The sequence below is a fragment of the Dipodomys spectabilis genome, unplaced genomic scaffold (genome assembly GCF_019054845.1).
Source record: "Dipodomys spectabilis isolate Male_0828 unplaced genomic scaffold, ASM1905484v1 ptg000480l, whole genome shotgun sequence".
Lineage (NCBI taxonomy): Eukaryota > Metazoa > Chordata > Mammalia > Rodentia > Heteromyidae > Dipodomys > Dipodomys spectabilis.
This window is the reverse complement of record NW_024871157.1, coordinates 1,330,799-1,344,955: the sequence shown is the minus strand read 5'-3', so window position 1 is coordinate 1,344,955 and position 14,157 is coordinate 1,330,799. Positions and strand designations below refer to the sequence as shown.

The 14,157-nt window shown below is 46.8% G+C and overlaps 1 protein-coding gene across 5 annotated transcripts in view; it reads right to left on the bottom strand.

The window, feature by feature from the left end:
* Positions 1-5,965, bottom strand: part of Clip1 (CAP-Gly domain containing linker protein 1) — a 99,709-nt gene extending 93,744 nt beyond the window's left edge. For all 5 annotated transcript variants that reach the window (XM_042668928.1, XM_042668924.1, XM_042668927.1 and 2 more), the window contains exon 1: positions 5,881-5,965. The gene's annotated coding sequence lies outside the window, so the exon portion shown is untranslated. The remainder of the gene's footprint in view (positions 1-5,880) is intronic.
* Positions 5,966-14,157: the final 8,192 nt, after the last annotated feature.

Sequence of the window (14,157 nt, the reverse complement as noted above, 5' to 3'; positions counted from 1 at the left end):
AGTTTTACATTAATTGATTCACTTAATCTCAAACAATAAAAAGAGAACTGAGAGTGTGGCCCACATAGTAGGGTGCCAAACTTGTGAATTCAATCCCCAGTGCAAAGGAAGAGAAGGAAGAGAGGTGGATAGGAGGGGAGAGGAGGAAAGCATCATTAATGTTGCTTATTATTATTCCTGAAAAGGGGACAGGAGAAAATATAGCAACTACTTCCGTGTATCACTTGTGTAAAAGAATTTGTATAATCTGGGAGAAAACTAATTAAAGCTTCCTTCCCTTTATACATCAAATTCAAATTCTAGATGATTTGCACATCTGAACATCTGGATCATCAGGCCCTAATTTTCAGAGATGAAATTGTTCTTATTCAAGAATTTGGCAATTTTAAGTGTCAAAAATGGGCACAATTAAACTGAGATCTAAGTTATAGTCAGATATAAGTAAACAAAGGATAATGCAAATATAAAATTTAATTCAAGTTACAGACATCGTAGATCTTATGCTCAGATAAAAACATTAGGGCAGTGAAATATCTACATTAGTCTCACCAGGATTTCTGAGAAGAGGAAGGTGAGAATCTGTTTCCCCAAACACTGAAATACAGGGCAGTCCTCCCAATAGGAATTCTGTAATATGAATACTTTCTCTTTTTGAAATTTTCACAAAAAATATTTTTAAGATATTGTTGCTAGACCACAATAAACAGTTAATTAAAAAAAAAAAAAAAGGCACACCCATTGAGCTAATGGAATCTGTCCTTCTAGAAGTACCAGATGGAGATCTGGGGGAAAAAAAAAAAAAGCTCTTTCCTACTCATGGCCAAGATTCCTTGGTACTTCATGCCAGGACCAGGATATTAACCCAGATGTCCTAGCCAAATGCAAGGTTGCCAACATACCAAAAAAGGCCTCCCTCTGTTCTCCTGATTAAAATCTGAAGAGGTCATTCTTCCCTGAAATTCCCGTGCAGTACCATCAGTCAATGTGTTTCTCTTGACAGGGTGCTGTAACTAAATGCTGATTTAAAGGATATAGATTATCTGAGTTTCACTTAAATGGGAAACACATTTAGATATATTAAAAATATGTTAAGAGCTGGGAAGGTGGCTCAGTGGTAGAGTGCTTGTCTCGCATGCATGAGGCCCTGGGTTCGATTCCTCAGCACCACATAAGCAGAAAAAGCCAGAAGTGGCGCTGTAGCTCAAGTGGTAAAGACAGTACCCAGGTCCAGAGTTCAGGCCCCACGACTGACCCCCCCCTCAAAAAAAAAAAAATATATGTTAGGATGTTGTAAAGTCTCCTTAATACTTGTGTAAAGGTTTATATTAAACATGGAGGTTGACCCACACAATTTTTTGTCCGGTCAGGGGCCTGAACTCTGGACCTGAGAGCTATCCCTCAGTTCTTCAGCTCAAGGCTAACACTCTATCACTTAAGCCACAGTGCCACTTCGGGCTTTTTTTTTTTCCTGCTTATGTGGTACTGAGGAATGAACCCAGGGCCACATGCATGCAAAGCAAGCGCTCTACCACTGAGCCACCTTCCCAGCCCAATATTTTTAACTTGGTCTTGCAGCTTGAACTCAGGGACTGGACACTGTCCTTGAGCTTTTGTGCTCAAAGGCTAGTGCTCTACCACTTTGGGTCACATACTTGTGGTTTTCAGGTAGTTAATTGGAGATAAGAGTCTCAGCGATTCTTTCTTGCCTGGGCTGGCTTCAAATCATGATCTTTAGAGCTCAGCCTCCTTTAAAGCTAGGATTACAGGCTTGAGCTACCAGTGCTCCACAATAACATGCAATTTTTAAGACCAAAAAGGAAGGATTTACTGCCATGATCATAACTGGAAGTGAGGGTTATATGTGGAAATATCTGCCTTCCCTGAATTAAACAAAAATCCTGAATAGATGCATACAATTAGGAAAGTATAAACTCAATAGCAAGTCTGAATGAAAATTGAGCACAGTAACTTAAAGTTCTATTGTTAAGAGTTTCTATGCTTTGTAACATAAACCAGAGTTCAATTTCTAGCTCTGTATTCACTAGCTCTATAACCTTTCAAGCTCAAAATTTTGGGCCTGAGTTTCCCCCATGATTAACTCTGCCAGAGATGATGCATTCTTGTAATCATAAATACTCTAGAGACTGAGGATCACAAGTTCCAGCCAACCTGGACAACATAGCCTATCAAATGTGAGATCCTAGGTTTGATCTGGAAAAAAAAAAAAAAGTAACATAGCATCAAGATCATTTTGTATCTTTTAGCTGCCCTTCTCAAGCTTTCTATCTCAGGAACCTTATATATGCTTCCTTCTTCCTATGAGGCACTTCCCTCTACGATCAACCCTCTCTAACTTCCTTTATATCTCTACCCGTCACATTCTCAAGCAGGACAACAGTAACTCACCTGCAATCCTAGCTACTCAAGAGGCCATTCTAAGCCAGTCCAGGCAGGAAAGTCTGGGAGACTCTTATCTCCAATTAACCACCAGAAAACCCCAAGTAGAACTGTGGCTCGAAGTGGTAGAGCACTAGTCTTGAGCAGAAGAGCTCAGAGACAGTACCCAGGCCCTGATTTCAAGCCCCATGACCAACCCCCCCCAAAAATATGTAAGGTGAAAAGTCTCAGTTTAGTTAACAGTACATAAAGAGTATATTGGTTGTTTCTTATTTGTTTGTTTATTTATTGCCAATCCTGGTGCTTGAACTCAGGGCCTAGGTACTGTCCCTTAGCTCTTCTGCTCAAGGCTAGCACTCTACCACTTAACCCACAGCTTCACTTCCAGCTTTTTGGTGCTTAATTGGAAGTTAAGAGTCCATGGCCTTTCCTGCCCAGGCTGACTTTGCATCCTGATCCTTAAATCTCAGCCTTTTGAGTAGTTATAGGCATGAGCCTATAGTACTACTGCACTGCTTCTGATCTTTTTGAGACTTGATTTTGCTAAGTCACCCAGACTGGACTTGAATTCCTGGGCTCAAATGATTCTTCTGAATCAGCTTCCCACGTGCTGGAACTACAGGAATGCACTACAACTGGCTGACAAAAAGGTTTGTTGGTTGGTTGGTCATAGGGCTTGAACTCTGGGCCTGGGTACTGTCTCTGAGCTCTTCAGTTCAAGGCAAGGGCTCTGCCATTTGAGCCACAGCACCACTCCCGGTTTTCTGGTGGTTAACTGGAGATAAGAATCTCATGGACTTTCCTGCTCAGGCTAGCTTTGAATAGCCATCCTCAGATCTCAGTCTCCTGAGTAGGTAGGATTACAGGTGTGTGCAGGTGGGCGCCCAGCCAAAGGTTTTTTTTTTTATGTTAAATATTAAACATTTTCCTATGTCTATACTACACTGGCTTTTGTTTTTTTCTTTAGCTTTGACTTCTATAAAACCAGTTTTGAAGGCTGGGAATGTGGCTTAGTAGTAGAGTGCTTGCCTAACGTGCATGAAGCCCTGGGTTCCATTCCACATAAACAGAAAAAGCCTGAATTGGTGCTGTGGCATGAGTGGTAGAGTCCTAACCTGAGCACAAAGAGATTTCAGTGACAGAACCAGGCTCTGAGTTCATGCCCCAGGGGAAAAACAAAAAACTAGTTTTGAAATTTGTGGATCTCATATTTTCAATTAACAAAATTAGAAGCATGCATACAACTCCACAGGAATTTTATAGAAGACCCTATATAAGCAAAAGATGAGGCCCTTGCCCTTGATACATTCAAGGAAGACCACAAATCCACCTGTCATAATAATGAACACCATGTGACCACTATGTGACAAATACTGAGAAGCTCACTTTGCAAAGAAAGTTAAAAGGCCAAATATATCTCCTATATATCACCTACCAGGTTCTGAAACCCAGCAGAAAGCAAGAGTAATTGGAGATGTAGCTCAGGATTGAAAGCTTGCCTAACATGCCCAGGACCCTGCAGTCTTCCCTAGCAATACAAAAGAAAAATGTAAGAGTCAAACTTGACTGAGTTAGTTCACACCCATTATGGGTCATGACAAACAGGGTTCTAGATACTAGTTAAAATGGGAGGAAAAGAAGATAAAAAAGATGGGCAGCAAATTCTAAACTCATTAAGGACAAGAACCAGACTGGTTTCTTGTGCTCAAGCAATGGCTCAAAGAGTAGAAAAGTACATAAAATCCTCATCTTCACACAGACACCTACTCAGCCATCCACCGGTTTTTACCCCTTCGAATGAAACCCAGTGGGAAGCCTAAGCTGTGCTTACCCACTTTCTCTGAACCAAAAAAAAAAAAAGGGCAAAAGTCCTCACCCAAGCAATCACCTCTTTGCTAAGACTGAGCCAGCCTCAGTCTTAGCCAGAGATTCACCCTAGTAACAAAAACAGGCATCCAGAGTCAGAGGACCTGGGTACAAATCCTGACACCATTTATTGTTAGCATGAGTCTCAAGTTATTTGACCTTTCTCTGCCCTCTCTGTAAAATGGGATAATGACAGTACTGCCTTCAGGTTGGACAGCTGATTAAATGAGATAAAAAGCATACAACACCTGCCCACAACCTAGATGCAAGAAGCCCTCAATAAACGTTCAGTATTATTATTTTCAAGAACAACAGTAACAAAAAAAATTTGCCCCAAGGCTGAAGAGCCAACATACTTGAGAAATCTTGCAAAAGGTTATCATTAAACCCGGAAGCCAAACACACCGCTCCCCCGATCCTGAGGCACACCGGTAACAGTAGTAATAATAATAAAATCCCAGAATAATAACTATAAAAGCAATAGGAAGCCGCAGCACAGATACTTAAAAGAGCGATCCAACCAGTCAGACACAGTCCTATCCTAGAAGAGGAAGGAGGAGGCCAGGCTGCTGAATCACACACACACACACACACACACACACACACACACACACACACACACACACACACACACACACGGGGGGGGGGGTACAGAACCTTCCCCACCCTCTTCCCCACCCTCCTTTATAAAAGCAGTCATTGGCGCCCAATTTTTTTTTTTTATTCTAAAAACAGCTATCCATATGGATCCCGACCTAACGTGTCATTAGAGGTGGGGCCCCGGGGAGGGAGGGGTGGCGCTCGCCCGGCTCCCCTCCGGATTTGGGGGGACTAAGCCCCCACCCCACGAATCGAAACCCAGATTTCTTGCAGAGCAAGAAAGACCTTCAAATTCGGAGGCAGGAAGCTTGTGCCTGGAACAAGTGTCATCTGTCTTCCCGAGCCCGGGCCCCGGCGAGGGAGAAGGTTCGGGTTACCGGGCAGCGGTGATTTCCGAAACCGGTTTCCCCCCGCCCCACGATCACCGACCTTCCACCTTCTCTGGCAATCACAGCCCGGCCCGGGAGGAAAACAAAAGCTGGGGCGCTGGGGCGCCGGGCCGGGCCGGCCGGGCTGGGGCGGCACCGGCGAAGACGCCCTCCATTCCGGCTCGCGGCCCCGGGCTCGGGCAGCGCGGCCGCGGCGGCGCCCGGGGGGCAACAGGTCGGGCCGGACGAAGGCCCGAGGGAAGACGGGGATCCCGCCAGCCGCGATTCCCCCCGCCGCGGCCGGGAAGGCCGAGGACAGGGGCGAGGACGCGGGCGCGGCGCCCGGGCGGCGCGGGGCGAGGATCCACGCTCCATCTTGAGGCGGGCGGAAGGACGCCAAGGCCCGGGCAGGCGCTGACAGGACCGACGCGGCGCCCGCCCGGCCGCCCGGCCGGCTCACCCCGGGGGCTGAGGCTTCGGGGCCGGCTGCCGCGGGTTCCGGGGCTCCCGGGCTCCCTCAGAGGGGGGCCGGCACGCGGGGTTCGGTTCCACACACAGACACGCAGATACACACACTCCCGACACCCCCGGGCCGGCTGAGGACATGGAAAGGTGAGGAAGGGGAGAGGCCCTCGCGCCCCCAGCTCACCGCCTCGGACGCGGACGCCACGGGTCGTCGCCACCTGCCTCACTGCAGCAGCGCCGCCGCCGCCTCTTCCCGCCGCCGCCTCCTCCTCCTCCTCCCGCCTCCCGCCGCTTCGTCTCGGGGAGGAAGTGGAGGGGGGGGTGACGTGACGCAGAAGCCGCCGCCTTTGGCCACGCCCCTCAGTGGCCACGCCTTCCCTCTCGTGGCCACGCCTCCCGCGACCCCGACCGCCGCGGTCGCCGCCCCTTTGTCTGTGCCCACCGCTCGCCACCACCTTCCCCCGCGAGCCCGACCTCCAGCGTACCCCAAACCCGCACGAGCCCGGGGTGGAGAGCCACGTGCGACGGCGCCTCGTCATTTCGGTTAGTTCTCCGGCTTCGGCCAAGTGTCCCTGAAATTTTGCAAGTCACCTCCCCGCCACCACACGCACGCGCGCCCCTTCCCGTGGCCCCCTCCCCGTGGCCCTCTTTCCAATCGGATCGAAGCCTCGGGGAGGCGAGGGGGCCCGGGGAGGCGAGGGGGCCCGGGGAGGCGGGGGGGGGGCTCTCCCCTTCCCGCCAGGCCGAGGAGAGAAAACAGTTTGAAACAAGTGGGAAGGTTCCTTGCACAGCAGGTTCAGCTCCTCTGGAGGGGAAGAGCCGCCACCGCCAGGGTCCAACACTCCTTTGGAACAATCTGGCACCGTGAGTTTGAGAAAAGCCGCCTTTATTCGCCCCAGTGTTTTGGACCGAAGCCCAGCTTCCCGTCCCGTCTTTGCCCCTCCCGCCCTTGGATCTGCTGTGAAAGCTTTTCAGAGGGGCTGGAGGGGCCGCCGCCGCCGCCCGCCCGGCCGCGCTGAGCCAGCATTTCACTCCCATGGACCATGGCAACCCCAGAAGTTTGGCAGCTCCAGGCCGACGTCGGCAGCTGACAGGAGAACCCCGGATGTTGCAAGGACTCACGGGTGGCGGAAGAATCCCAGGCGTCCTCTATCCCACCCCACCCCTCTGGAAGAGAATAATCAGGAGGGTGACCTCCCTTGCTGACCTTTATTCAAAGAATCTTGCTGCCTGGCCGGACAGGCAAGAGGGAATGCTTTTAGAAATGCAGTACATTCTTAACAAAGTAAATTTATCAGTGGGGCCCTCCTCCCCATTCTTAAGACTTAAGTCACACACAGTTTTAATACCTAACACAGCTTTTCCCTAATTTACAAGCTTCAAGGCCAGATGGTGTTCATATGTCCCAGAATCCAGTACTCATATTGCCAGTGTGGGGTGCAGCCATAAAACCCTTCACTTTTCTCTACGGATTCAGCTGAGTTTACCCCTAAGAATAATGATCTGGCCTGGCAATGGTGGCTCACACCTGTAATTCTAATTCAAGAGGCTGAGATCTGAAGATCCAGGTTCAAAGCTGGGGCAGGAAAGTCTTGAGACTCGTCTCCAATTAACCACCAGAAAACTGGATCCTCCCTTGAATGGACACCGCCCTGATCTCTGCCTCCCAAGGGACATTTTTATTTTTAATTTTTAAAAGACTGCAGTAACCACTTAGCCCCATAGCAGGAAGAGGGGAAGGACTAGAGAAACTAGTTGCTCCACATTAAGTGCCAAACAAACACACAGTTTGCCTATTGATCCCCTTTCCTTTTTTATTTATTTATTTTATTTAGCCAGTCCTGGGGCTTGAATTCAGGGCCTGGGCACTGTCCTTGAGCTTCTTTTGCTGAAAGCTAGCTAGCTACCACTTGAGCCACAGCACCACTTTATGTTTATGTGGTACTGAGAAATTGAACCCAAGGCTTCATGCACACTAGGCAAGCACTCTACCACTAAGCCACATTCACAGCTATACTTGTGAGACTTATCTCCAATTAACCACCAGAAAATCAGAAGTGGTGTTGTGGCTCTAACTGATAGAGTGCTAGCCTTGAGCAAAAGAGCTCAACAGTATCCAGACCTTTTTTTTTTTTTTTGGTCAGTGGTGGGGCTTGAACTCTGGGCCTGGGCACTGTCCCTCAGCTCTTCAGCTCAAGGCTAGTGCTCTACCACTTGAGCCACAGCACCACTTCCGGCTTTTTTCTTTTTGCTTATGTGGTGCTGAGGAATCGAACCCAGGGCCTCAGGCATGCAAGGCAAGCGGTCTACCACTGAGCCAACTTCCCAGCCCAGTATCCAGACCTTGAGTTCAAGCCCCATGACCAACCAAAAACAAAAAAAAGAGGAAGAGGGACAGAGGTGAGGAAGGCAGGTTCCAGGGCTGAGATCTTGCTTCCTCCACAGCTGAGAAGCTAGGAGAAAACCCTTAAGGGCCATGCCAACCATGAAGAAGGACACGGTACAAGGTCAGCATTAAGGAAGAGCCCATTTGTACATCTGGGCCTCCCCTGGACCCTTGGCTGCTTGAGCACTTTGGGCCCCCATGCTGGCATGAACTGCATGGCCTCATGACAGAGACTCCATCTGCTCTGGTAAGTGACCGGAAGGGAAGGAAGGCTGAATCAGCAAGAGAGCACCTTAGTCCTGACTGAGCCAAGGCAGAGCATATGTCTGAAGCAAACCCAACCAAATACCCCCTCAAAACCAGGACAGCCACCCCTCCTAGGGGCTTATCACCAAAGATCATTTCTCCCCCATTATTTTTACACAGCTAGAGATTGAACCCAGAGCCTTCCATATGATAAGCCACTACTACTGACATGCACCCCAACCCCTTCCTTTCTTTTTCTTCCTTCCTTCCTTTTTTTTTTTTGCCAGTTGTGGGGCTTGAACTGGGCCTGGGCACTGTCCCTCAGCTCTTCAGCTCAAGGCTAAAGTTCTACCACTTGAGCCACAGCACCACTTTCATTTCTGGTGGTTAATTGGAGATAAGGGTCTCAGAGACAATCCTGCTCGGGCTAGCTTTGAATCACGATCCTCAGAGGATTGATTACAGGCATGAGCCACCAGCTCATGGCTCCTTTTTTTTTTTTTTTTGCCAGTCATGGGCTTGAACTCAGGGCCTGGATGCTGTCCCTGAGTTGCTTTTGTTCAAGGCTAGCACTCTACCACGTGAGCCACATCTTCAATGTTTTTTTGTGGTACTGAGAAAGCAAACCCAGAGTTTCATGCATGCTATGCAAGCACTCTACCACTAACCGCTCTTTCTGTCCTTCTTTCCTTCCTTCCTAACTTCCTTCCTTCCTTTCCTTTTCTTTTTCTTTTCTTTTTTTTGTTTTTCCTTCCTTTCTCTTTCCTTCCTTTCTTTCTCTTTCATTTTCTTTCTTTCTTCTTTCTTTCTTTCCTTCCTTCTTTCTTTCCTCCTTTCTTTTTCCTGTCAGTTAAGGGCTTGAACTCGGGGCCTGGACACTGTCCCTGAGCTACTTTTGCTCAAGGCTAGCACTCTACCACTTCAGCCACAGTGTTTTTTCTGTTGATGTAGTACTGAGGAATGGAACCCCAGGGCTTCACACACACCAGGTAAGCACTCTACCACTAAGCCACATCCCCAGCCCAGGCACATTCTCTAATGTAGAGCTGGAGATATGGTTCACTGGTAGAACACTTGTGTCCACTTTTCAAGGCCCTTGGTATGATCCCTAGCATTACAAAAACTGGTGCTGGCGGCTCTTAATCCTAGCTATTCAGGATGCTGAGGGTTCAAAGCCAGCTGGCAGGAAAATCTGTCAGATGTTTATTTCCAAGAGACTCACGGACTTTCCTGCCCAGGCTGGCTTTGAACCGTGATCCTCAGATCTCAGCCTCCTGAGTAACTAGAATTATAGGCATGAGCCACTGGCACCTGGCTTTATTTCTATTTTTATTTTTCCAGTCACAGGGCCTGAACTCTGGGCCTGGGTGCTGTGCCTCAGCTCTTCAGCTCAAGGCTAGGGCTCTACCACTTGAACCACAGCACCACTTCCGGCTTTTTCTGCTTATATGGTGCTGAGGAATCAAACCCAGGGCCTCATGCATGCAAGGCATATTTCTCTTAATTTTTATCCTTTATTATAGAGATTATTTATCATGATCGTTAATCTTTTTTTTTTTTTAATGGAGCTTGAACTCAGGACCCGGGCACTATCTGGGATCTTTTCACTCAAGACTAGTGCTCTACCACTTTGAGCCACAGTGCCAAATTCCAGTTTTCTGGTGTTCATTTGGAGATAAGAGTCTCACAAACTTTTCTGCCTGGGCTGGCTTCAAACCATAACCTTCAGATCTCAGCCTCCTGAGTAGCTAGGATTACAGGCATGAGCCACCGGAGCCTGGTTATATATATAAACTCCCCCCCCCCCCCCCGCCCCCCAGTTGTGGGGATTGAACTCAGGGCCTGGTGCTGTCCCTGAGATCAAGACTAGTGCTTTACACTTGAACCATAGCACTACTTCCTAATATTAAAAAAAAATGGCAGTACTAGGGTTGAACTCAGGGCCTAATGCTTGCTAGACAGGCACTCTGTCATTTGAGTTACATTTCCAGCCTTTTTTGTTCTATTTTTCAGTAGGGCCTGATTTATTCATGGATTTCCTTGATAACCACACTGGGTTACAGTTTCTTCAAAAGAACACCAAGGCCTGTCTTTGCCTCTACATCCAAAGTATTTGGGAGAGAATCATTCATACAAAGCTCACTGAAGCCAGGCGCTGGTAGCTCATGCCTGTAATCCTAGCTACTCAAGAGGCTGAGATCTGAGGATCGAGGTCCAAAGCCAGCCAGGGCAGGAAAGTCCGTGAGACTCTTATCTCCAATAAACCACCAGAAAACCGGAAGTGGCGTTATAGCCCAAGTGGTAGAGAGCTAGCCTTGAGCTGAAGAGCTGAGGGACAGCACTCAGGCCCAGAGTTCAAGCTCCATCACCCAACGACAACTCAGCCCAAGGTAAAATAGAAGCACCAATTAGGAAGTGAAGGACTAGTCAATCAGATTTCAGCTGAAAAGTGGTCCAAGCATAAACAGAGCAGACACCAGTGACTTCTCATTGCTCTAATATAAAGCTCTTTGTCACTTTTTTTTTTTTTTGTCGGTCGTGGGACTTGAACTCTGGGCCTGGGCGTGTCCCTCAGCTCTTCAGCTCAAGGCTAGCGCTCTACCACTTGAGCTACAGCGCCACTTCCGGTTTTCTGGTGGTTTATTGGAGATAGGAGTCTCACGGTCTCTCCTGCCCGGGCTGGCTTTGAACCGCGATCCTCAGATCTCAGCCTCCTGAGTAGCTAGGATTACAGGCGTGAGCCACCAGCACCCGGCTACTTTTTTTTTTTTCTTGAGACAGGGGGCTAGCTTCAAACTCACCATGTCTAGGCTGTCCCTGCACCCAAAATCCTCCTGCCTTAAACTTGTAGGTGTGGGTCACCTTGATGGTTAGGCAACTCCTTATGGTCACACCATCTGCTAAACCTATCCTGATCTTTGTGTGGGCCAGTCATGGGGCTTGGATTCAGGCCTGGACATTACTCCTCAGCTTTTGTGCTCAAGGCTAGTGCTCTACCAATTGAGCCAGAGCTCCATATCTGGCTTTCGGGTGGTTAACTGGAGATAAGAGTCACACAAACATTCCTGCCCAGGTTGACTTTGAACCTTGATCCTCAGAACTCAGCCTCCTGAGCAGCTGGGATTACAGGTGTGAACCACTGATGCCTGGCATGTCCTGATCTTCTGACTCTACACCTATGTTTCAGTGATGTTAGCATTTCGCAGGGGTTCCACGGCACTCCAATTGTTCATAAAAGCTTTAAAGCAACCTGGACCAAGCTAGGAAACAGATCTGTGATTGTTTTTCAAAAGTCCCAGCAGTTCAGGACAGGCATAGCAGACATGTGGCAGGAACAGAAGGAAACTTGTTACCAGCCCGTGAGAAATTGGTCCTGGGTCTAATCCCACAGCCTGTCCTACTCCATTCTCACTTGTCATTCTCACTTATGACTAATGCAGTAGCCTCTTCAACTGGCTGTAAAAAAATTCAGTGCTATGAGGTCACCCGCCTGAAGAAAGATCTAGATCTGGCTGTGTGGGATGGTAAGAGCTCGGCCCTCGTGTTTCCAGTCATTCCTTCTATTACAAAAATTCCAAATACAGCCACCATTGTTGTTTATAAAATGCATTTCTGATATCTAGAATTCCTAGTATTGTTTCCTATTACTACAGATATAATGAAAAGGATTAGGATCATAATTATATAAATGCTTTTGGAATTTCTAGATTTTTTTTTTGTCCAATCCGTATGTTTATAAATCCAATAAAATTAAAGAGAATAACTTTTTTTTCCAGCTTACTCACAATGAAACAAAAGCAGTAACAAAATAAGGAGCAGTAAACCAAATTTTAGGACACTGAATTTTTAAAACATTCTAATCTTAATTTGGCCTGCTACTAAAAATCAAATGAATCTATTAAATTGCAAGAAAGCATTTTCCTAAAAGCTGAAAAATATAGGTGTGAAGACACATCAGATTCTCAGCAATTGAGTCATGCCATACAAAGCTGCAACACCCTTGTTGGTTTTGCTTGCTAATGATATAATATTCAAACAGCAAGACAGAGAAATGAAAAGATTCCAACAGAGGGTTTGAAGAATAAAACCAGGCAGGAAGAAGTCTCTAGGTATTGGAAAGTATAGTACTTTTGACTACTTGAGGAAATGTAAGTTTTCTGGTTTCTGGAAAAAGAAGAAACAAGTCCTTTGTATCTTAGTAAGAAGGACAAAGCTTTTTTTCTACACACGTAGTCAAGGTGACAAAGGGCTAGCCTTGTTTGAGCAGCCTGCACCATACTTCACATTCCTGTTAACCCAAGGCAAAGATTACAAACAGATCCCTGCCTGCTCCAAGTCCATCTTGAAGTTCGTGTTTGGCTATCACCTCACCTCCCCACACCTGGAGACCTGTCACAGCATCAACAAGCCCAGACAATAATTTGTTCCTCCACCCAAATTATCTTCCTAATGTTCAAACGCAGCAGCAAACAATACATTTGAAAACTGGGTCAATTCCTCAAGGCAATTACATCCCTTGAGAACACACTCCCTAAAAGTGTCTGGATTCCATGTCAGGTAGGAGGAAGAATCACTTAGCTAAAAAACGAAAACAACTTAGGACCACTTTAATCCCATAACTTAGGAGGTAGAGGCAGGAGTTCAAAGCCAGTTTAGACTTCTTAATGAGAATCTGTCTATGGGCAGAAGGAATCCTTCAGTGGGGAGTAACTCAATCTGGGTGATCAAGAAAAAATTACCGTTATTATTTTTTTGTGATAGCATCTATGTACCCCAAGGTGGCTTCTAACTTCCAATTTTACTATCTCAGCCTCCTCAATGCTGGGACTACAAGTATAACACTACCATGGATAGCTCTAAGAAATAAATATCCTTTTGCCTAATAAGTTCAACTTTCACAGCCAAGCTTTTCCTACTTTTCTCTAGGGCTTGGGTGCTGTCTCTAAGCTTTTTTACTCAAGGCTAGTGCTCTACCACTTTGAGCCACAGCTCCACTTCCCGTTTTCTAGTGGTTAACTGAAGATAAGTCCCATGGACTTTCCTGCTTGGGATGGCTTTGAATGGGATCCTCAAATCTCAGCCTCCTGAGTAGCTAAGATTATAGACATAAGCCACCAGCCCAGCTTCCTGTTCATTTTAATGTACATTTTGTCTATGTGATTCTACCTCTACTTTAGGAAGGTGCTCAAGGGTAATCTCCTTTCTGCAGTCTTTAAATTCCCTCCAAATGAATATAACCCAGTGGTCCTGGGAATCTGAAGGCAGTTCTTGCTAAGTGATTCTCTCTCCCATTCTCGTACCATCCTTAAAGGGCCCAGTCACAGCCCTCCACATGGCCACCTGCTGGACAGAGTAGGAACTGAGGGGATCGCTCTGTCTTCCCACTGACATCCTTAACAGTAGTTTCTTTTTTTGTTTTGTGCCAGTACTAGCGTTTGAACTCAGGGCCTGGTCACTGTAACTTAGCCTTTTGCTCAAGAATAATGGTCTAGCACTTGAGCCATAGCTCCACCAATTCTAGCTTTTTGCTTGTTAGTTAGAGATAAAAGTCTCACTGACTTTCCTACCTGAGCTGGCTTCAAACTTCGAGCCTTAGATCTCAGCCTCCTGAGTAGCTATTATTTTTGTACAAAGGCTAGCTGCTCGCCATTCATTTTTTTTCCAAATAATTATTTTTAAGGTTGAAATGAACCAAAATGAACCCAGACTTGCAATTTCTTATGCTTCCTATGCTAGCATTAATTTTTATAACCACATAATTTTCCCCCAATCTTTAGGTGATAATTTAACTGAGTCACTTTTTTTGCATGCAAAGCCTTAAATTATATG